The sequence below is a fragment of the Cryptomeria japonica genome, chromosome 8 (assembly GCF_030272615.1).
Source record: "Cryptomeria japonica chromosome 8, Sugi_1.0, whole genome shotgun sequence".
NCBI classification, from domain to species: Eukaryota; Viridiplantae; Streptophyta; class Pinopsida; order Cupressales; family Cupressaceae; genus Cryptomeria; species Cryptomeria japonica.
Genome location: NC_081412.1, coordinates 202,547,225 through 202,570,281, shown reverse-complemented (window position 1 = coordinate 202,570,281; position 23,057 = coordinate 202,547,225). Strand labels below are relative to the sequence as shown.

General features: G+C 39.4%; 1 protein-coding gene across 9 annotated transcripts in view; it reads left to right on the top strand.

Moving 5' to 3' along the window:
* LOC131048348 (SPX domain-containing membrane protein OsI_21475) overlaps positions 1 to 23,057 on the top strand; it is a 275,121-nt gene that overhangs the window by 238,663 nt on the left and 13,401 nt on the right. The window contains exon 11 of one of the 9 annotated variants that reach the window (XR_009106396.2): positions 173 to 238. The exons of the other annotated variants lie outside the window; for them this stretch is intronic. The gene's annotated coding sequence lies outside the window, so the exon portion shown is untranslated. The remainder of the gene's footprint in view (positions 1 to 172; positions 239 to 23,057) is intronic. 9 annotated transcript variants of the gene reach the window in all.

Sequence of the window (23,057 nt, the reverse complement as noted above, 5' to 3'; positions counted from 1 at the left end):
GTTCTTATTTGCCTGGGTATAGCATGTACATTGGTGGTCACCGTAAATCTGGATTCCACTTATGTGGATGAGCAAAATTTCCTTTATAAACCTAGAATGATTTCTTGTTCCTTTTACTGACCTTTAGAGAGAATAGTGATGGTTTCCCTCACATGATTTTCTTGCAAACAAGTATCTTAATCACTGAAACCAAAGAGCAAATAGTCAGGATACCTCCTGAGAAAAGGCACTGAGAAAAGTATGTTTCTCTCTCAACATCTTAGTTGGATCATGTGTAGAGCTCCTTTTGAGTATGTTTCTAACCTTCAATATATAGTACATATGCCTTTAGATGCAACACTCAAAAGCTACCATTTACTGTTTACATTCATCCAAAGTTTCTCAAACTATTTGTTTTCTGCATTTTAATATATCATAAAGTTAGCCAACAATTGTGCAGAACAGTTTGATCAAAAGGGAACATGTTGATGCTGGCCACTATTTTCTTTTGGCAGTTAGTATCTTTAATCTTTCCAACTGATGTCTTGAAGATTTAAAAGAAAAAAAGGATTTTGCAAACTATTTGAATCTGAAATTTTTTGGTGTTGTTGTATAATGTATTGGTGTCCTTGTGGATATATATGAGGAATATGGTGTCCTCTCAATTATAATTGCCACATTTGGATAACAAAATGTAAATTTAGAGTTTAAAAGGTTAACAAAAGGTCCTGAAATTTATCTCTTGGACTCATTAGTCATGCAACATTTGTATATATTTGTTTGTCTAGTGTCTATGATTTTAGACTATGCTCTCATTTGGTTTAAGTGCTTCCAACCTTTGTTTTCATATCTTTTGAGTTACATTGGCTGACATTATCATTAGTGGGCATTGATCAAATTTCTTATTTTCTGTTGTTCTACCATATGGGAATTGCTATTTTTTCCCTGTGTCATTAAGAAACTATTTGCAAAATGCATTTGTAATTAGTTTTAGGATGGAAATCTAATGCTTTTGTGGCTGATACTTGGCCAGCAGTAAATTTGTCTTTGTTTGTCCCATCCCTGTAGTCAAAGACCAAAAGTAAGAAAAGAGGATGGAGAAGGAAAATTGAATGCAAGTCTAGGTAACTGATATTATTCAGAGAGAAAGAATAAATTGTAAAATAGGATTACATATGTTCTCAAGGAGATAAAATTGTTCTCGGAGAATATTGAATAGACGAACGAGTATATGTTCACAGAAAAACAATAAAATTAATTCATAGAGAAAGAGAGTAAAATTTATTTACAAGGAAGGAAAAATTATATTCACAGATGTATACACAAATGAACAATTTTATGCTCACAGAGAGATTAAATTATCCACAGAGAAATAAGTAAAATAAGATCGATACTCAAATGAATAAATTTACATTCACAGAGAGAAAATTTATTCACAAGAAAATAATAAATAAGAGAAATAAGATTTATACACAGGTGATGAAACATATGCTCACAAAATAGGTTTATTCACAGGGAAGTAATTAAAAAGGAAAAACAAGATTTATACACGGATGATCAACATACATTCACAGAAAGATAAGTTTATTTATAGGGAGATAATTAAATATGGAAAATAAGATTTTTACATAGATCCTTTATCAAGATTTTAAAATTTAAGAAAGCAAAAATAAAGATCTGATTTTTCTTTCTTTTTCTCTAAAACAAAACCAGATTAAATAAATAAAAAGAAATCTTCATATGCATTATTTGAAAAGAACTTTTATCAATGCATTTCTCTAATGAAAATAGATTTTCTTTTTGATTAATTTTTCTAAACAATTAAGATGAGAAATTTTTTAAATAAATGAAGATTCGAGAGAGATATAAAAGCTATATATGGGATTGTCGAAGCTTGATGTTGAATCTTGATGTTGAATATTCGAGAGAGATATAAATGAAGATTCGAGAGAGATACAAATTTTGAACATGTAAATTAGAGAGTGCAAGAGAGGAGTACCTGGATTGTTGAAGCTTGATGTTGAATCCTCTCCAATCTTCTATCTATCCTTCTTAGATCCTTCCTTGCAACTTGGTGAGAGTCCTTCAAGAACAACTTAACAATTCTACAAATGAAATGTGACTAGAAAGAAGATCCTACTACTATTAACAAGAAACTTGAAAAAATTTACTTCACTCAAAAACAATCTACCCCTCTTTTTCAAAAGCTTGCATACCTTATATAGAAAAGATGCTTCAATTCCACTATCAAGAGTATTAATTGAAAAATGGAGGTTTCTTTCTAAGATTGGGTTCATGCGAAATTGATTGATGAGATAGTGGAGGAGTTGCATGCAAGAATATGGAATTTGAAAATTCCCTCTAGAAGCTTCCAATTTCTCCTATGTCATGTGCTCAACTGAAATTTGAGTAATTAAATAATTTTCTATTTAAATTATGTTCTCAGGTGTGTGTGTGTGTGTGTGTGTCCACTTATTAATCATTTTTATTAAAATAACTTTCAACCATATTCAATACATCATTTCTAACTAACAAAAATCACAAAATGATATAAATAGTAATAATAACAATAATAGTAGCAAGTTTTTATCAGAATAGAGAAAGAGGGTTATGACAGAATTTCAGTGGTCCGTTAGCCTATTCCATTCTGGAGACCCATAGGCTAACTGGAAGCTGAAATTAGGGTTTCTTTCTTTTGAGGAGGTCTGTGTGAGCTGTTTGATGCTTGACTAGTTGGAATTGTATGATTCTAATTGTGGATTCCTTCTGAGTTTTTTGAAAGCTTCGCGGAAGTATGACATGCATTCAGTTCTGAAGACAATTCCGAACTTACTATTTTTAGTAATTTGGTGGCAGCTGATAGGGTTTTGAGGTTTTTCTTGGGTTTTATGAGCTCATCCACAAGGTTCGAAGAGCAAAATTTTTGGAGTTGTTTTCAGGCTTACTATTTTTAGTAAGTACCATTTCAGGCAATGCTATTTTTAGTAGTCAGTGTAGAGGTCCAACCCAGTTCAGTTTCATGGTTTCCAACACTTCAATTCATAGTTCAGTTTGGCATTGATCAGTATTTGGTTTGCTAGTGATTTATTAAATATTAATACTTTATCCTAAAGTTTAATATTTAATTATTGTGTTAGTCGGCTTAGAAGGGGAAAAATTCATTTCACTTAAAATCTTATTTATTTTTCCTAAGTCAGGTGGCGTTGAGGATGAAAAAACATTTCATGTTAATAATGTTTTATGTTGGAAGTTGTAGACCAAGGAAGAAGTTGGAACTTATTCCCAAGAAGGGGACACCAAGTCATGAATATACTTGAAATGAAATTCAAATGAGAAATGGGTGTCATTTGAATGTAAATTTGAGTCTTAGAATCTATAAATATGAGAGCTAGGCTCCTCATTTGTCATCCATGAAGAAAATATAATGGAGTGCTACCGAAATTCACATCGAGCTTCGGGGAAAGCATACCTCCTAGCATTTGCTGGATTTCTTGCTTGAGAGATATCAGCTAATCGAGCTTGAGATTTCTCTTCATTCAGGAGAGCGGATTGAAGGTCAAAGATGCAGATTTGTGTTTCATTTTCTGAAGTGTGGAGTGTTTTCTGAGTTTTTTCATGTTGCTGGTTCGTGTGTGCTGAGGGTGTGTTTTTCTCGTGGCTCCTTGTGTGCTTGACGTGTGGTTCTGGGTATTGGCTCTATCTATTCCTACCCCTTGGGCAATGAAGTTCACCAATTTGTAGCTTGTCAAATGCTGATTTGGATTTTTGGTAGCAAGTCGAACTTTCCAGTTGGGTCGTACCTTTCCTTGGTTGCCTTGGGTTGCATGCAAATTGTTTGTGGTGTTCCCAGTGCAGGTTTGAGGTTCTTCTTGCATCATCTCTGTCTTATTTTTCATTTGCTTTTGTTCTTGTGTCATTCAATGAAGTTTTGGGTGAGTTATGAGCATAACAGTGATTTTGTTAGTGGTTGTTTTTTGCATGTTATGCGTACAACAGATTGTTTTTTCAGTATAGGAGTCAATGGTGTGTTATTTCTCTATAGGTGTGTTTGAGTTTGCTAAGTGTGTTAAGCTTGGAAGTATTCATCTATAGTGGACAGTATAATCTCTTTATTCTATGAATTGTATCTCTTTATTTTAAGGCTAGATAGTAGTACTAACAACCATTTCTGGATTGTAAAGCAAACCCCCGCTGAAAAGTGGAAGAGGCTGGCTTGCCACCTACATTTGGTTTTGTAATACTGTCCTCCTGGTGTACAAGTGGTAGAGTGATTGTAATTTCCATTCATGTCCTGCTGCTGCATAATGGTAGAGTTGATTTGTAATTTCATTGTTAGTCCTCTCGCTGCATAAGCGGTGGAGTTGATAGTAGTTTTCATTTCTAGTCCTCTCGCTGCATAAGCGGTGGAGTGACTATTGTTTCAATTGCTAGGTTGGTTTCTGGTTGGTTTACCGCCAGGAAGTTTCAAAATTTTCATCACCCGCTGTATAAGCGCAAGGGGCGGGCTTGCCGCCCAAGTATTGTAATCAATTTCAGTTTCTAGTATCCAATGATCCCCTCAACACTGTATGCTCTCACCCTCCCAGATTGGGGTCTTAGTGATCAAAAGGTGGGAAGGGTTACTTTCAGCAGTATTTGGATTTCATTTTCTAAACTTAACGGGTGTTGTGTTGTGTTGTGTGTGAACTAAAATTATTGGGAAAAAATTAAGGGGGATATTACAACGAACTTGTCATCGATGTCCTAAGGGTGATTGAAGTTGCAATCCACTAGGCTAGATAGGTCCATTATTTGTGGAAATCTCACTTGTGCTTATATGATCATTTGAATGGAGGGTGGACCCTTGTGTAGTATGGAATACATCGAACCATCTTCCTAGTTGTTTGATGGTGTTGCAATGTAAATGCCCCCTTCTCAAGCATGATCTAATTGTGAACAATTAGCCTCTTTTCAAAGTTTTCTTGTAGTCTAATTGGTGAGTGAGGGAGAACTCCAAAGTTCTTGGAGAGCATAGGTTAAGTTTTATAGAGTTCATGGCAGTGAGTTTAGTTGGTTATGTGGAACCTCTTGGTGCTTTCAGAGTTAATTTTGGTGACATTTGCTATTTTTATAAAGTCAACTAGTTGCCTCTAATCATCGTCCTAAGTTTTTAGTATCATGTTGGTATGGTTAGAATCTTATTTTTGTTATTTTGGTAGTTTTCACAACTTGAGTAAATTAAATTAATTATTCACTTATATTGTCTAATGTTGATATATCAAAAAAGTTATAATGCCGCCTTCTAGTTGATGTACTTCTAGTGGTCCATTGGCCTATTCCTGAGACCCATAGGCTATGTGGAATGAAGAATTAGGGTCAAACATTGATGAGGCGAGAACTTACTATTTTTAGTAAGTCAGAGGTTGGTTGTTTTGGTGATACTCTCCCACTGAGCTTTCCATGCTCTGTCACTGGGTGCGAAGATCATGCTTTACGGAGCAGTAGTTCATGACTTACTATTTTTAGTAAGTGGCAATATGGAGTGTTTCTATTTTTGGCAGTGGACAGGGTCCTGATCCTACAGTAGTTCAGTGGTCTTCCTTGCTCAGCTTCATACTAGTTTTTTGTTAATAATCAGTATTGGAGTCAGAAGTGATTTAATTCAATATTATTTCCTTATCCTAAGGTTTGATATTTAATTAATTTTATCATTTTTACTACTGATTAATGACTTCGGAAATTGTGCATAACATGATGTTTCCTAAGTGCTAGGCAAATTGTTTATGTTTGGAAAGGGACGCCAATATTAAAATGGGAGATGTTATTTTATTCAACAAGTATTTGCTAAGTCATAAAATTCTTGTCCTTGCTGGCTAGGCGTGATTTTTGACTTGAAGAATGGCGCCATCTTTGGGTCCACTTGGGTAAATGAAATGCAAATGGGAAAGATGAATTTGTGAGCATTTGCATTTGAATTTGGTGGAGTTAGAAGTTATAAATAAGAGCCTTGGGCTCTCATTTTGGATATCTTATGAAATTGCATCATTATGTTGCCAGATTGGCGATTGAAAAATCTGAGCTTCGAAGTGTGGCTTCCTAGCTAAGTCTCAGTTTCATACTTGGAAGATAGTACCTAGCTGTGTCCTTGTGTTTCCAGTGCTGTTGGTGACTGAGTTCTGCAGATTGTGGAGTGTTTTGTGTGGGATTGGAGTGTTTTCTGGTTGCTGGTCGCGGAGTTGCTGAAACTATATTTTGCTCATACCTCTTGGCCAGGCGATTCCATCATTCTGGGTACCGCCTCATTCATCTTTCCTCCTACTGGCGATTCATCCTATAAGTTTTTAGCACCTTGCATTGAGTATGGAATTTTATAATGCAAAATGAAATTATCTGGTTAGGCGTTGGGTTTAGGAGGTGCATTGGGAGGCATGCCAAATAATTGGAAGTGTTTTGATAGCTCACCTTGGGTTTGTTTTCATTGTTGTTGGTATAGTATTGGTTTAGAACTGTTTTGAGTGAATTCGGTGAGTATTGAGAGGTTATGAATGTTTTAGTGGGTTCATAGGTTGTTGGTTTTGCATTTCCAGCCTGCAGTCTTGATATTAGTAGAATTTCATGTTTATTATTTGGATGTTCAGCTTTACTCTTCTACTCTCACTCTCTCTGTTATTGTAAGGTTAAGTAGTAGTACTACTAACCGATTCTTGTTTGTAAACTCTCATCCCGTTGAAAAGTGGAAGAGGCTGGCTTGCCGCCTATATCAATTATATTGTAATTCAGTCCTCTCGTTGCATAAGTGGTTGAGTGATGGTTGGTTGTAATAGTCCTCCCGTTGCATAAGCAGTCGAGTTGAGTTTTTGTAATTCAGTCCTCCCGCTGAAATATCGCGGTTGAGTGATTTGTGTCTGATGTATGTTTCTCTTGGCTGGTTCACTGCCAAGTTTCTTGCTCTCCCGCTGGATAAGCGGAAGGGGCTGGCTTGCCGCGCAGTATTGTATTCACTTTATCTTTTCAGCAGATTTGAGTTCTAACGATCCCCTATTCACCGTATGCTCTGACCTTCCCACATTGGGCACTTGGTGATCAAAAAGTGGAAGGGTTGCTTTTTTCAACAAGCTTTGAGTTTATGCTTTCTAACCTTAACGGGTTATCTGTTGGTTGATGATTATTATTGGTCTTAAAAAACAAAAAAAAATTATCCGGGATACTACAGTGGTGTCAGAGTTGGTTTTCCTGCCAGCCTGTGAGTTTCAGTAGACTCAGAATTCTCCTTGAGTGATAGAGACGTCAAATACTACAACCGAAAACAGAAGAGACAACAGTTTCAGATTCCGGTAGTGCCAGAAGAGGATACATTTTCAGAAGTACTGAGAAACAGAGGGAAGGATTTGGATTCTTCAGATTTAGTGGATTCAATGGCAGACAAGGCTACAGAACAGAATGAGGCACCTAATAAGAAGGCTAAGAGACAATTCAATGCTATGATGGACATGATGTCTCTACTACTGGCCAAACTTAACCAGAACGTTGTTGGGACCCCTAACCAACCCAACAATTGACCGGAAGCGAGCACTTCTAATGTTCCTGTAGGCAATGGAAATGGGAGTAACAACGGGAGAAACGATGGAGGTTCAGCCCCAAGACCTCTACAACCTGTATTCCTGCCAAGAGAAGTACAGAAAGCTGAAACGGAGATACCTATAGCTGATGAAATAAGAAATAGCTACATGGAGTATGCTTCTCTCCCTGGTGAGATCCGAGATATCCTCACTTTGGATCAGTTTATGAATCTAAAAATGAAGAGAGGAAGGAGGAATGACAATAGATTTGCTACCCTGAGAGATTATCAGCAAGCTCTTGGAGGAGTGACTTTAGCACACTTTGATGGAAGAACTAAGAGCACAGCTAGAGCATGGGTGCAGAAGTTGGACAAGTACTTGTCCTTGAGGCCTCTGTCGGAAGAAGATGCCATCCAGTTTGCTACCTTGCACTTGGATGGAGTGGCCCATGAATGGTGGTACCATGGGTTGGTCACCCTTGGTCATAACTTAATCACCACCTATGCTGATTTCACAAACAAGCTGATTGAGAGATTTGACACCAAAGATCTAGAGGTGAAATTTAGAGAACTTGCTCAACTCAAACAGCAAGGTTCGTTAGACACTTACGTAATTGAATTCCAAAATCTATCAGTTATGGTAAGTAGCATCTCGAAGAAGCGGTTAGTTGTCCTTTTCACTGAAGGACTTGAGGAACCTTTGAAAGGTTGGGTTAAAGCATTTGATCCACCCACCTTGGCAAAAGCGATTAAGAAATATCGAAGCATGGAGTTGGCTGCCCCAAGGAATAAAATTCAGTCCAAAAACCTTTCAGAAAGGATAAGAAGAAGTTCACAAATCAGATCAAGAGGTTCCCTTCGTGAATGGATCATGAGCTCTGTCAAGAGCTTCGAAGGATGAATCTTTGTTATTCTTGCAAAGAAACTTGGGCCCCCGGACATAAGTGTCATGGAAAGGGCGATTTGCATCAGATGGAGTGCTATTCTGCAGATAGATCAAATTCTGAAATTTCAGAACAACGAACTGACGTTGAGGACAGCGAGTATGAAGAGGCTCCTGAAGGGCCTGAAATTGGGTCAGAAGATAGAGGAGTGGTTGCTCAACTCTTGAGCATTCACAAGAATGAGTCCTTTAGAGTTCGGGGTGTGATTGGAGAGCATCGTGTCATTGCTCTCATTGACACAGGAGCAACACACAATTTCATTGATGAAAGGATTGTTGCTAAGAGGGGACTAGTGGCAATGGAAGTTGAGGGCTTCAAAGTCAAGGTAGCAGATGGCTCCACTATATCCTGCAACCGGATGATTTCCAACATGTCTCTGAAGTTGGGGAATCATGAAATTAGAGATGATTTCTTTATGGTTAGCATTGGTGGGACTGATGATGCAATCCTCGGGATTCAATGGCTGAGATCTCTTGGTTAGATCACACTAAACTTGCAAACCATGGAGCTGAAATTCATGTCTGAGGGGAAGAAGGTAGTACTGAGAGGAATGTTGCATGGTGGACTTAGAGTTGTATCTTTGAAAAGGATGGAGAGGCTGATCCGCCATAACCAAGTGGAGTGGGCATTAGAGTGTTTGATAATGCCTTCAAATCCATTGGTAGATAAGGGCAACTATTCCACAGACATTCAAGCAATGATCACAGATAGAAGTAAGGTCATGGTCATGCCCTCAGAACCACTAAAAGAAAATCGAAACTATCCTAAAGACATTCAAGCCTTGATAACCAAGAGAAGTAAGGTGTTGGAGAACCCACCTCCTGATAGACCCCCTGAGAGAGGTGTCGAACACATCATTGAGATTGAAGAAGGGGCTAAGCCAGTTTTGACTACTCCTTACCGGTATGCTAAGAAGCAGAAGGATGAGATTGAGAAAGCAATCCAAGAATTGCTTGACATGGATTACATACGGCCAAGCAAAAGCCCCTTTGCTTCGGCTATTGTTTTGGTGAGAAAGAAGGATGGGACCATGCGCATGTGCGTGGATTACAGGGCCTTGAATCAGAAAACTATCAAGAATCGGTATCCTATCCCGAGATTTGATGAGCTCATTGACGAGCTACATGGTGCAGTGTTCTTCTCTAAGATTGACCTCAACTCGGGGTATCATCAGATTAGGATGAGAGCTTCAAATGTGGAGAAGACTACTTTCAAATGCCACTTTGGGCATTTTGAATTCCTAGTCATGCCCTTTGGCTTGACAAATGCACCCGCCACATTTCAGTCATGCATGAATAGAATCTTCCAGAAACAACTGAGAAAGTTTGTTCTGATATTCTTTGATGACATACTCATATTCAACAAATCTTGGAAGGAGCATTTACAGCACTTGGATGAGGTGCTAAGCATACTAGAATCTGAATCCTTGTTTGCCAAGGAGTCCAAATGTGAGTTTGGAATGGAAGAGTTGCTCTACCTTGGTCACATTATCAGTATAGGTGGTGTGAAGGTGGACCCTGAAAAGATTAGGGCCATCATTGATTGGCCTCTTCCTGAAAACATAACACATTTGAAGGGATTTTTGGGTCTGTGTGGTTTTTATCGGAGTTTGTGAAGGGATATTCTCATTTGGCTGCCCCCCTCACATATCTTACAAGGAAAGGAGCTTTTCAATGGTCTGAAAAGGCACAAACACTTTTTGAGCAGTTTAAGGGGATCATGAGTTCCTGCCCTGTTTTGGCTTTACCTGATTTCACCAAATCTTTTGAAGTGCAGTGTGATGAATCTAGAGAAGGTGTTGGTGCAGTCATCATGCGGGATAAACATCCTATAGTCTTTGAGAGTAGGAAGTTGAGAGGACCTGAAAGGCGGTATTCGATTTATGAAAAGGAAATGCTTTCCATAATGCATGCCCTTGCGAAGTTCAGGCAGTATCTGGTGGGTAGTAAGTTCATTGTTAAGACTGATAATAATAGTCTTAAACACTTCGTGCATCAGAAGGATTTGAATGAAAGACAGCAGAAGTGGGTGAGTAAGCTACAGGCTTACGATTTCGATATTGAATATGTTAAGGGAAAAAACAATGTTGTGGCTGATGCCTTATCCAAAAGGCCCCATCTGAGCTCACTATGCGAGCTTACTGCTGATTGGAGGGAGTTGTTGCTTGCTGATTATGCCAAAAATCAGTTTGCAATCAGCATTATAGAAGGTACTTTTCATGATGAAAGGTACAAATTGGTTGAGGGTTTGATACTATACAAATGAAGGATCTTCATTGTGGCTGAATCTAAGCTAAAGGAGAAGATTTTGAAGATTTTCCATGATATTCCCCTTGCTGGTCACCAAGGTTACTTCAAAACATATAGGCAGATCCGAGAGAGATTTTCTTGGAAGGTACTTGAAAATGATGTCTTGAAGTACATCAAGGAGTGTCACACATGTCAGAGAAACAAAGATGAGCACACTCTGCTAGCTGGTTTGTTACAACCCTTGCCTATTCCCGGTAAAAAATGGGAAAGTATTTCCATGGACTTCATCACTGGGTTGCCATGGGCTCAAGGGAAGGATAGTATATATGTGGTGGTAGACAAGCTAACTAAGTTTGCTCATTTTTTCGCCATCACTAGCTCTTTTACAGCAGCTCGGGTTGCTGAAGTGTTCTTTCGGGATGTGTTTAGATTACATGGGTTACCAAAGAACATTGTGAGTGATAGGGACAGCAAGTTCCTAAGTGCTTTTTGGCAGGAGATCTTCAGATTATGTGGTACTGTGCTCACTCCAAGCACAAGTTATCACCCACAAACTGATGGGCAGACCGAGATAGTGAATAAGCGGTTAGAAGGATATCTTAGAAACTATGTCTCGGAGCAGCAGAATGCATGGGTGAGATAGCTTCACTTGAGAGAGTATTGCTATAATTCCTCCTACCACATGTCCATCCGGATGTCACCGTTCATGGCACTATATGGTTATGAAGCTCCTAGCTTCGCTAACCTAGTATTTGGTGATAGCAGAACCCCTCGGGTGAAGGATATGATGCAACAAAGTTAGGATATTCTGAGGATTCTGAGAGACAATCTCCAGCATGCACAGAATCAGCAGAAGTTGTATGTTGATCAGCAGCGAATTGAGCGCACCTTTGAGGTGGGTGACATGGTCTATTTGAGGCTCCAACCCTACAGACAATCTACTCTCAAGAAGAGCGGGGTTGAGAAATTGAAGCCACGATTCTATTGGCCTTTCAGAGTCAGCAAGAGAATTGGAGAAGTGGCATATGAGTTGGAATTACCAGCAAGCAACAAGATTCATAATGTATTTCATGTGTCACGCCTCAAGAAGGCTCTGGGACACAACGTTGTTGCTTTAGCTGAGTTACCCCCGCTTGATGAGGAGGGAGAGCTAGTTTTGGTCCCTGAAGCTATCCTTGATTTCAGGGAACGTTCTTTAAGGGGAAGGGTGATCAAGGGATACTTGATCAAGTGGAAAAATTTACCAGCAGAGCATGCTACATGGGAAAATGAGGAGATTCTACTGCATCCAGCCTTACAGTTGCTTGAGGACAAGCAATTTTGGGGAGGGCAGACTGTAATGTCCCCTTCTCGTTGATGTACTTCCAGTGGTCCATTGGCCTATTCTTGAGACTTGTAGGCTATGTGGAATGAAGAATTAGGATCAAACATTGATGAGGTGAGAACTTACTATTTTTAGTAAATCAGAGGTTGGTTGTTTTGGTGATACTCTCCTACTGAGCTTCCATGCTCTGTCACTGGGTGCGAAGATCATGCTTTTCGGAGCAGTAGTTCATGACTTACTATTTTTAGTAAGTGGCAGTATGGAGTGTTTCTATTTTTGGCAATGGATAGGGTCTTGATCTTGCAGCAATTCAGTGGTCTTCCTTGCTTAGCTTCATCCTGGGTTTTTGTTAATAATCAGTATTGGAGTCATAAGTGATTTAATTCAATATTATTTCCTTATCCTAAGGTTTAATATTTAATTAATTTTATCATTTTTATCATTTTTACTGCTGATTAATGACTTTGGAAATTGTGCATAACATGATGTCTCCTAAGTGCTAGGTGAATTGTTTATGTCTGGAAAGGGACGCCAATATTAAAATGAGAGATGTTATTTTATCCAACAAAGTATTTGCTAAGTCCTAAAATAGTGGTCCTTGCTAGCTAGGCGTGATTTTTGACTTGAAGAATGGCGCCATCTTTGGGTCCACTTGGGTAAATAAAATGCAAATGGGAAAGATGAATTTGTGAGCATTTTCATTTGAATTTGGAGGAGTTAGAAGTTATAAATAAGAGCCTTGGGCTCTCATTTTGGATATCTTATGAAGTTGCATCGTTATGTGTCGGATTAGCAATTGAAAAATCTGAGCTTCGAAGTGTGGCTTCCTAGCTAAGTCTCAGTTTCGTACTTGGAAGATAGTACCTAGCTGTGTCCTTGTGTTTCCGGTACTATTGGTGAGTGAGTTTTGCAGATTGTGGAGTGTTTTGTGTGGGATTGGAGTGTTTTTTGGTTGCTGGCTGTGGAGTTGCCGAAACTATATTTTGCTCATACCTCTTGGCCAGGCGATTCCATCATTCTAGGTACCAGCTCATTCATCTTTCCTGCTACTGGCGATTCATCTTGTAAGTTTTTAAGCACCTTGCATTGAGCATGGAGTTTATAATGCAAATCGAAATTCTCTGGTTAGGTGTTGTGTTTAGGAGGTGCATTGGGAGGCGTGCCAAATAATTGAGTGTGTTTTGATAGCTCACCTTGGATTTGTTTTCATTGTTGCTGGTATAGGATTGGTTTAGAACTGTTTTGGGGTGAATTGGGTGAGTATTGAGGGAGTTATGAGTGTTTTAGTGGGTTCATAGGCTGCTAGTTTTGCATTTCCAGCCTGTAGTTTTGATGTTAGCAGAATTTCATGCTTATTATTTGGATGTCCAGTATTACTCTTCTACTTTCACTCTCTCTGTTATTGTAAGGTTAACTAGTAGTACTACTAACCCATTCTGGCTTGTAAACTCTCATCCCGCTGAAAAGTGGAAGAGGCTGGCTTGCCGCCTATATCAGTTATATTGTAATTCAGTCCTCTCGCTGCATAAGCGGTTGAGTTGAGTTTTTGTAATTCAGTCCTCTCGCTGAAATATCGCGGTTGAGTGATTTGTGTTTGCTGTATGTTTCTCTTGGTTGGTTCACCGCCAAGTTTCTTGCTTTCCCATTGGATAAGTGGAAGGGGCTGGCTTGCCGCCGAGTATTGTATTCACTTTATCTTTTCAGCAGATTTGAGTTCTAACGATCCCCTATTCACTGTATGCTCTGACCTTCCCACATTGGGCACTTGGTGATCAAAAAGTGAAAGGGTTGCTTTTTTCAGCAAGCTTTGAGTTTATGCTTTCTAACCTTAACGGGTTTTCTGTTATATGGAGAGAACTTGTGTTCTTGTCAAAATTTCTTGAGGATGAAGACCCTCTTTAAATTACTAGTTTTGAGGACGAAAACCCCCCTAGATGGTTAGAGTTGTATCATGCAAAAATCAGCAATGAGGTGCAAAGCAAAGTTCCAATTTGATTTCAATCATGGATGAATTTGATATGCTTTGAGTGAAAGAATTTTGGTGTTTTTGCTGACAAGTTTTAAAGTGATTAATTTGGATTATATTAGAGGACTTGCTGCTAGTTGTACCTCCTAGTCTGGACGTACATCTTCATGTTGGTTGTACCATCTATGTTGCAGGTATATGGATGATTTAAATGATATTTTATTTATTGTTTACCTTTTTTGATTTCTATATTTGCTAATCATATGCTTGAAGAGTGCTGAAAGACTAGTGAAAAGACTGGTCGTACTATTTAGGTACAAACCATACACTTCTACTAGCTAGGTGTGAGAATCCTAAAGTGAAACGCTTGTGTTAAGTGCACAAAATCCATTGTTTGAGGTTGCCTATATCTTGTTTTTAGCTTTCAAGAGCTTTCATGATGAAGAAACTACTATATGATGATTTTTTGGGGATAATTTGATGATTGTACCTATTGTACCAATGCCATAGAAGACCTGCACATGTCTAATTTCAATTACTAGTCTAATATATTTCTCATTCAGTGAGCTTTGGTGAAGTTTGGAGCTGATTGGAGGAGGTGAATCAGCTTATGTTCATTTTTGGTGTGTTGGTTGAGTTTTTTGGGTGATTTCCTTGCTATTGATATCTGTTTTCAGTGTGTTATAGTTGATATCAGATCTGAAAAACCTTATTGTCATCAATCTGAGGCATTCTACTTGTTGGGTTCCTGATTACATTGATTATCCTCGTTATTTAGTTTATTATGGAGTATTGCAATAGTTTATTTGAGTTGTGTGGCATTTGATATATAATTGTAATACACTAGATGGTAGTACTATGGTACTACCAATGGGCTTTGATCATTGTTGTAATGTTTGACCCTAGAGAATAATTAAATGATTAAAATTAAGTTGTCAATAAAAAAAACTAACTTTACTTGTATTTAATAAAAATAAATAATTAATTAAATTTTAAGTAGTACTTAGGACAATGAAAAATTATAGTCACTCTATGATCAAGAAAATGAAATGAAAGTAATTTATTATAAAGTCACTTATAAAGAGTTAAATGGAATGATATTTTAAAAGTATTTTTTATAATGGATATTATGGAAAGTTCAAGGAGGGTTTTTAAAGAAGATTTGAAACTTAATTTGTTCATTCTTGACTTGCTATTTCGTGGAGAGCTTTGAGAGCTTGTTTTGATTCAACAAGCCCTAGGATGAAAATTCTTCAGTTTCTTCTTAGTTGAGCAGATGAAAACCTGTTTCGGCCAACTTTTGTGGATTTGCATAGGATTCATAGGTGCATCTATTGTATTGGATTGGCTTCAGTAGTGCAAGATTCCTCCCTGGCTAATTTGTAGGTGAAGTTATACAAGTTTCACACTTGGATTGAACAATTGGATAATTTGTGAAGTCTTGCAAGAAAGACAAATTGTTAGACTATTTGAAGGGGTTTACAGGAAAGACAAATTGTTGTGGAAGATCATTGTTTGGATTTTTTGCATTAAAACAAGGTTGGACGCCATAGTTAAGCCATATATTTGGCTGGTCAATGGAAGCGAATGAATGGTTGAGCGATCAATGGCTTCATAGTTGGATGCCAAGTCTAAGATTTGCATTCAAAAGCTGGGCATTGAAGTGTAATAGATAGGAGTGATTTAGTTTCCCATTTCTATCCGCAAACCATCTTTGTGTTGGGCACGAATATCTATGCCATCCGTGGGCTTTCTTGGCAGCCACCCTTCCATTTTTTGGGGTATGAAGGATTAGTGCAGAGAATACTTTGTTGGGGGCAGCAATCCAAAGTTTTCAAAGTTGCATGGTAGGGTTTCGACATCAATATGGTAGTCAACCATCTCTAGTTTGGGGCATGAGGTCTTGTCAAGACAAAGGTTTGCCTTTAAGAGTTCATGGGGCCTCATTGTAGATCATCAGATGGTTGGTGTAGACTAAAATTGTTTTTACCTTTTAAAAAAGGTCAGAAATCAGACTTTGCCACATCTATATATTATGTAACAGAAAACTGTTAAAAATCCGGTGTTATCTCAGCCTTATGCATGTTGAATGGTCTTCAATGTATTCATACACTATGAATGAATGATAGCTATGTGATGCAATTTCATTACCAATCCTTTCAGCATATAGTTAAATCAGATTCAGATAGAAAATCCTTGCAAGCTATTGCAGATAATTGTTTGATAAAATACTCAACTATTTGATATTGGGAAAAAGTCCAAAAATTTGGTGAAAAATTGGTAAGGGTCTTTACAATTTCTCATTGATATATGTACTCACCCTAGTTAACAAGTGGAAAATATTGGATCTGCTTACCTTGCTGAATAAGTGGGGACCTTTGTATTTTTCTTACCAACTAAATAAGTGGAAGTGCCATATTTGCTTACCCACTGAATAAGTGGAAGAGTCATGTTTGTTCATCCCCATTGAATAACTGGAAGTTTTGCATCTACACATCGTTATTTTTCAAATATACACACCCCATTGCAAATGGGGACCCCACTTTTTCGCTTCCTAGCTTAGGTGTTTTAGGTTTAGTTGTCCTTATCTTGGCAATAGTTTTGTAGTCTTTGGGCTTTGCTTGTGAGGGGGGGTATGTTTTGTGAGTGTTAGGATTGGGGATTGAGGAAGGTTGCAAATGGTGTCAATGTTGCAAAGTTGTCAAAATTGCTAAGTTGCTAAAAGTTGTCAATGCCGTCAAAAGTTGTCAAAGTTACTAATGTTGTCAAGGTGCAGGATGTTGTGAGAAATGGGTATCAAGTGAGAAGTGGTAGGGTTTGCTTGCAATTCCGTTAGGAATTGCAAGCAACAAGCACTATGCCTAAGGTCATGAATTACAAGTCTATATTTATGTAGGACCTAGGTGGGGAAACATGTGTGAAAATTAGACAAGTCAGGAGTCAACCCCATCATGGCTTGTACAAGGTTATGCATACCCAAAGGGGGTAAGTTGTGCATTAGTGTCAAGCCCGACCTCATTATGATCATTCGAAAAAATGTCTAAGTGTAGACTCAAGGGCCCTTACACTTGCACTACATTGTGCAAGACAACACCCTAATCCCACTCTTGCATTTTGTGCACACATACCTCCCAAATGTGCTTCACAAAATCTTGTGCAAATACACCTGCAATATGAGCTCAAGGGTCAGTTTGTGTGCATTGCACCACCTCATTTGCACCCCAACATCCTTGTGCGCTCAAACCCTTAATTGTTGCCCATGTTTTGCAGGTCTAGGTCTCAAATGTGCCCTTCTTTGTGCACATATGCTTGTCAAACCCACCCTTACACAAAATGGTGCATGTGCATAAGGATGATGCACTCAAACAGTGCAAGCTTATGTCTACAATCTGATCACATTGTGCATACAACCCTCTAGAATCCACTCTGCTTTTGTATAGACTCATGTCTCAAATCTTCTCCATTTTGTGCAGGTCTGTACCTTATGTGTGCTCTGATTTTTGCAAGGATACTCATGAAATCTGCTGGTCTTTGTGTATATATACACTTCAGCCCTGCTCTAACCTCATGTGTGCCTAAAAGAAAGGCCGACCCAAGTCAAAGTGAAGGAGGCATTTAAAGTTCAATGAGAAAGCAAGGGTAAAACATATGGAATAGCTTCAAGTCAGCTTGCACAAAGTAGTGTAAATGCATGCTCAAAGCCCACCCAACTCTGTGCAATCCCACCCCCAAAACCCACTCAGATGGAAGGCACCTAACTTGGCTCCCTTAGAGGTGAAATCAGAAAATTAAATTGGCAAAACAAATGATTAGTAAACCCTAGTCAGCTAGTGGAGGGTTGTTAATTGGAAGGGGTGAGAGAGGCCTATAAAGAAAAGAATTAACTTGCTTGTTTCAACATCAGATCAAATCAATACTAAGGCAGAATTTGAGGGAGAAGACATAGCAAATTATAGTAGGCAGGTGCAAATTTAGGACAGGAGTTTATCAAAATCAGAGACACCTTAAGGGGGTTTGACATAGGAAGGGATGCATGGTGTGATGGTGAACTCCATTAAAGGATTCACTTATGTCATGGATTTCAACATCAAGGGGAAAGGTCAATGCATTCAAGACAAGATTCACTTCCTAATGATGAGATCATGGAGATACATCATCATAATCTCAAAGATGCAACTTAGAGAGGGCTACACAAGGATAACATTTACCTATGCAGGGGGATGTTTCAACAATACGACATCAAGAACAAGAGCTCATAAAGCTGCTCCAAGGATCAAGGCATAAGGTTTTTGTAGGGGTGCATGTAAATGCCACTCTTTTTGTGCATACTCCCCCTTCAAACCCACCCAAATGAGTTTTGTGTATGCACCAACATCAAGTGAGCTCAAGAGTTTTGTGCATTAGGATGTTTAGTTTGTGCCCTCACTTGCAATGAATTATATTTGTGCACAAGTTTGTGCATACATGCACATGAAATGCGCTCATAAGTAGGCATCTAACAAGTTTAATTGGCATGAAGTTGTAAGTTGATTCAATGTCATAAACGTTTTAATTCATTGCTTGTTTGTTTTGCAGATGGAAACAAGCAAGGGAGGCTTAAAGGATGAAACTCATCGAGGAATGCATATTCAAGACATTCATGGGAAATGCCTGGTGGAGGACATATCAACTTCAAGACTTCAAGGTGTGAGAAGGATATCACAAATGTAAATGAAGGGATGGAGGATTCAAAGCATTACAACTTAAAGGTTACAACTACCACATAGAGAGAGCTCTAGGTATTCAAGACATCATAATGAAGATGAGAAAATTTTGCAATTATCTTGAATTTCCTTTGGAAATCCAAGATTCAAAGCCAATAGAATAACAAGGTATCCCGATCAAAGGCATAATGCACAAGAGGATCAATCATAGACATCATGAAGTCATGTATTACATGAAGGACATGTTCCACATTTCAAGATCAAAGACTATCAAGAGGAGGTGAGATGTTCAAGGTGAAATTCATCATGAAGAAGGATTACTGTTATCACAAAATCTTGCACCCTTGTTGAGCTATCAACTCAGCAACCTTGTGAAACATGGAAACAACCCCGAAGTGTGGGACCTTGCGCAAGGGGTTGAATCTCCGGAGAAGGCCGGCTTCCTTCTCAATCCAAGTGCAAGTGTTGAACCAACTCAACACTTCTAAACTTACTCCTAAGCCTATCCTAACAACTTGTAGAGGTAAAGGGAAGAGAGAATGCTGGAAATAGAAGGAGGTGATGCACCAAGAAGAGATTGTTCCTCTCCCCACCCGAAATAGCACAAGGAATCAATTGAAATGCCCAAAGGAAGCACAAACTTCAATTGCATGAGTGACCCAAATGCATGTGGAGGTTAGGATTTTCTAAGTGTCAAGAGAGGAGAAGGATTCCCACAAGTCACACTCAGAAAACAAGTTAACACAGCATACATGTGAAAGAAAACCACAAACATACACTTATAATGGAGGTAAGAACACATACACAGCATGCATAAGTTAAAGTAAGGCAAGAATGGTAGTTTCAATTCATTCAAAGGCCAAAGGCCAAACTTACAGTTGCAGAAATGCAAAAATAATTACAAATCTTCAAGAGAAGAGAAAGAGCATAGGAAAGCTCAAGGCAGCACGGACAAAACCCTTTACAATGAGGCTTAATAGCCTTTATATAGAAAAATGGTTACAATGGTGTTCATGACCCCTGCATGTCAGTCTGGAAGTGTAGGGAAGTGCATGCACTTGGCTTGTACATGCAAGCAACCTAGCCATACCACCAAAGGCAACTCTGAGTAAGGTGGACTGATTAACTTTCCAAAGTCAGACATGACCTAAGTCACCAAGCATGGCCCCGTACCTCCTTGATGGAAATCCTGCGAAAAACACTTAATGTACCCTTGTGGCTCCATAAAACAAAGTGCACAAGTCACCAAAACTGTCAGAGCATTAAAAGCCTCGAGTGTCGATCACGCCATCTGGAAATGTCGCCAGTCGGAAGGAAGTCCTGAGACTTCTGAAGTTTGGAGTCCCGAAGTGGGAAGACAAGGGAAGAACTTCGGAACCTTGGGGTTCCGAAGTTCCGGGATAGGAGAAAGGAGGGCAGCAAGGAACCTCGGGATTCTGGAGTTCCGGGGAAGGCAAGGGAAGGGAACTTCGGAACCTCGGGGTTCTGGAGTTCCGAAGAAGAAAGGGAAAGGGCTAAAGAGAGGAGGGGAACTTTGGAACCTCGGGGTTCTGGAGTTCCAGGGAAAGGAGAAGCTTAAGAGAAGAGGTGAAGGAAAGGAAGGCTAGGAACTTCGGAACCTCGGGGTTCCGGAGTAGGAAATAAAGCGGCTAAGGCAAAGAACTTCAGAACCTCGAGGTTCTGGAGTTCAAGAAAAGGAAGAATGAAAGAGACAAGGGCAAAGAACTTCAGAACCTTGGGGTTCCGAAGTTCTTGAGAAGGGAAAGAGAGGGCCTAGGGACTTCTAACAAGGCAACACTTCAAACCATGATTCTACTGCCTTTATCCTTGATCAACTGGGGCAACGCTGGTTCATGAAACATATCTCTGATCGGTTCTTGCCTATGGACCAAGGGTGTCATAAAATGACAACATTTTTGGCGATTTCTGCGGGATGCTTGCCTGCTAAGCATAAAGTCCAAAAGCCTTGAGCATCCATTGGGCACTGAGTCATCGAAAGAACCAAACATGTGTGTTTCATCACTTGGAGGAAAACTGAAAACTAGAGCGTACACCCTCTTAAGGAGAATGCGGCATGTGCATAAGCACTTATGAAAGCAAAACAACTTCTAGTCTAATATTTACATATTTATGAACATCATCTTTAGAAGCAGGGCTTGAGATGAATCCCATTCACTGGGATTGGAAGAACTTCGCCATCAAGCCTGGAGAGATGAAATGCATTGGTCTCCTTGCAACTAGTGATGACATATGGGCCACTCTAGATAGCATCAAACTTGGAGTGTTGCCCAGCTTTGGCTCTGTCTGCATCCCACTTGAGAACTAGATCTCCCTCTTTGAAGACCCTATTAGTCGCCTTTTTGTCAAAATCTTTCTTGACCTGCTTTTGATGAGTCTCAAATGTATGCATAGCCTTACTTCTAACCTCTTCTAGCTCCATCAGCTTCAGCTTTGCTAGCCTTACTGTCATGGCATCATTCTCTGTTAATTCCAGTTGATGTGCTAGTTCAAGGGAGGGTAACTCCAGGGAAGTTGGGAGTCTTGCTTCCTTCCCATACACTAGCATGAAAGGGGAGTAACCAATTGCCCTCTTGGGTGTGATTCTGTCAGCCCATAAGGTTGTCTTCAACTTAATATGCCATGCCCTCTGATTGTCTTCAATTGTCCTTTTAACTATCCTGATGAGGTTCTTGTTGGAGGATTTGGCGAAGTCGTTACCCTGAGGGTAATAATTGGATGATGTCTTCAAGTATACACCATGCTTAACTCCCCAAGAACTGATTTGAGTTCCAACAAATGCCCTGGCATTGTCTGATATGATGGTGGAGGGGACACCGAATCTTGTCACAATTCCCTCAAGGAATTCCAACACTGAAGCCTCAGTGGCATCCCTCAATGCAACTGCCTCTGTCCACCTAGTGAAGTAATCTATTTTGGCCAAGATCAACTTATGACCAACACTAGAAGGTGGGTTTATCATGCCAATGAAGTCTAAACCCCATTGGGCGAATGGTTGATCTACATGGATAAGATGAAGAGGTAGGGCAACTAATCTTTGCTTCCCAGAGAAGAGAGCACATTTCTTGCAATTCTTCACCCATCTATGCGAGTCACTGAATAAGGATGGCCAGTAATAACCAGCCCTCATTATTTTGATAGCCATAGTCCTTGCAGAGAAGTGGCCCCCTGAAGAGCCATCATGAAATTCCTCTAACAGTTTGCTAACTTGGTTTTGCTCAATGCATCTTAGTAAGACTCCATTGGAGTCATTTTGGACAAGATTGCCATTCACTAAGACATAGGAAATGGACTGCAACCTGAAATGCCTTCTTTTGGTCTGATCCAGACCTTGGGGGTATCTACCTTCCATTAAGAAGGTGGTCATGTCACCTACCCAACTGAAATGAGTGTTGTTGCTAGTTGGTTGATCCTCTCATAACACAAGGGCGACCTCTGAAGTAGTCTCATAAGATGAGACAAGTTGTTCACATAGGCCTCTGCCTCTTACAAGCTTTGTGATCTTGATGTTGATGTCATACTCCATGACCTTGGTTATCCACCCAGCCCTCTTCTCACTGATGTCCTTGTTTAGAAGGAAATCCTTGACACTTGCATGTGGAACTAAGAGCTGGATCCTGTTGTTGGACAACATGTGTCTGAACTTTTTTAATGCCCTTACAACAGTGAGGACTTGCTTCTCTACATATCTATATCTAAGCTCATAGTCAATTAGCCCCTCACTAAAGAAAGCAATAGGTTGCTCTAACCTGTCATCGTTCAACTGTGTTAGGACAGTTGAGATGCTGGATTCTCCTCCGAAGGTATAGAGGACGAAATCCCTTTCATAATTAGGATTGACAAGGATAGGGGCCTGAGCAATTGCTTGTTTGATCTCTTCGAAACTGGCCCTTCCCTTCTTGGTCCAACTGAAAGACAAGCTTTTCTTCAACATGGAAGTGAGGGGTTTTACCATGGTGGCAAGGTTGGGAATGAACCTACTCACAAATTTTATCCTACCAAGGAAACTCTGCAATCCTTTCTTGTGACTGGGGAGTGGAAGAGAAAGAATAGCCTCCACTCGCTCTGGATCAATGGTCAAACCCTCCTTGGATACGATGTGTCCTAGCAATCTTCCTTGATCAGTAGCAAATACACACTTGCTAGGGTTCAAGGACACACCATACTCCTTGCATTTCATGAACACTTGCTCAAGATGACCAAGATGGTCAGTTGCATGCTTCGAATAAACAGTTATGTCATCTTGGTATACAAGCACAAACTTTGCTAATACACCCTTGAAAGCCATGTCCATTGCTCTTTGGATTGTGGCACCTACATTGGTTAGCCCAAAGGGC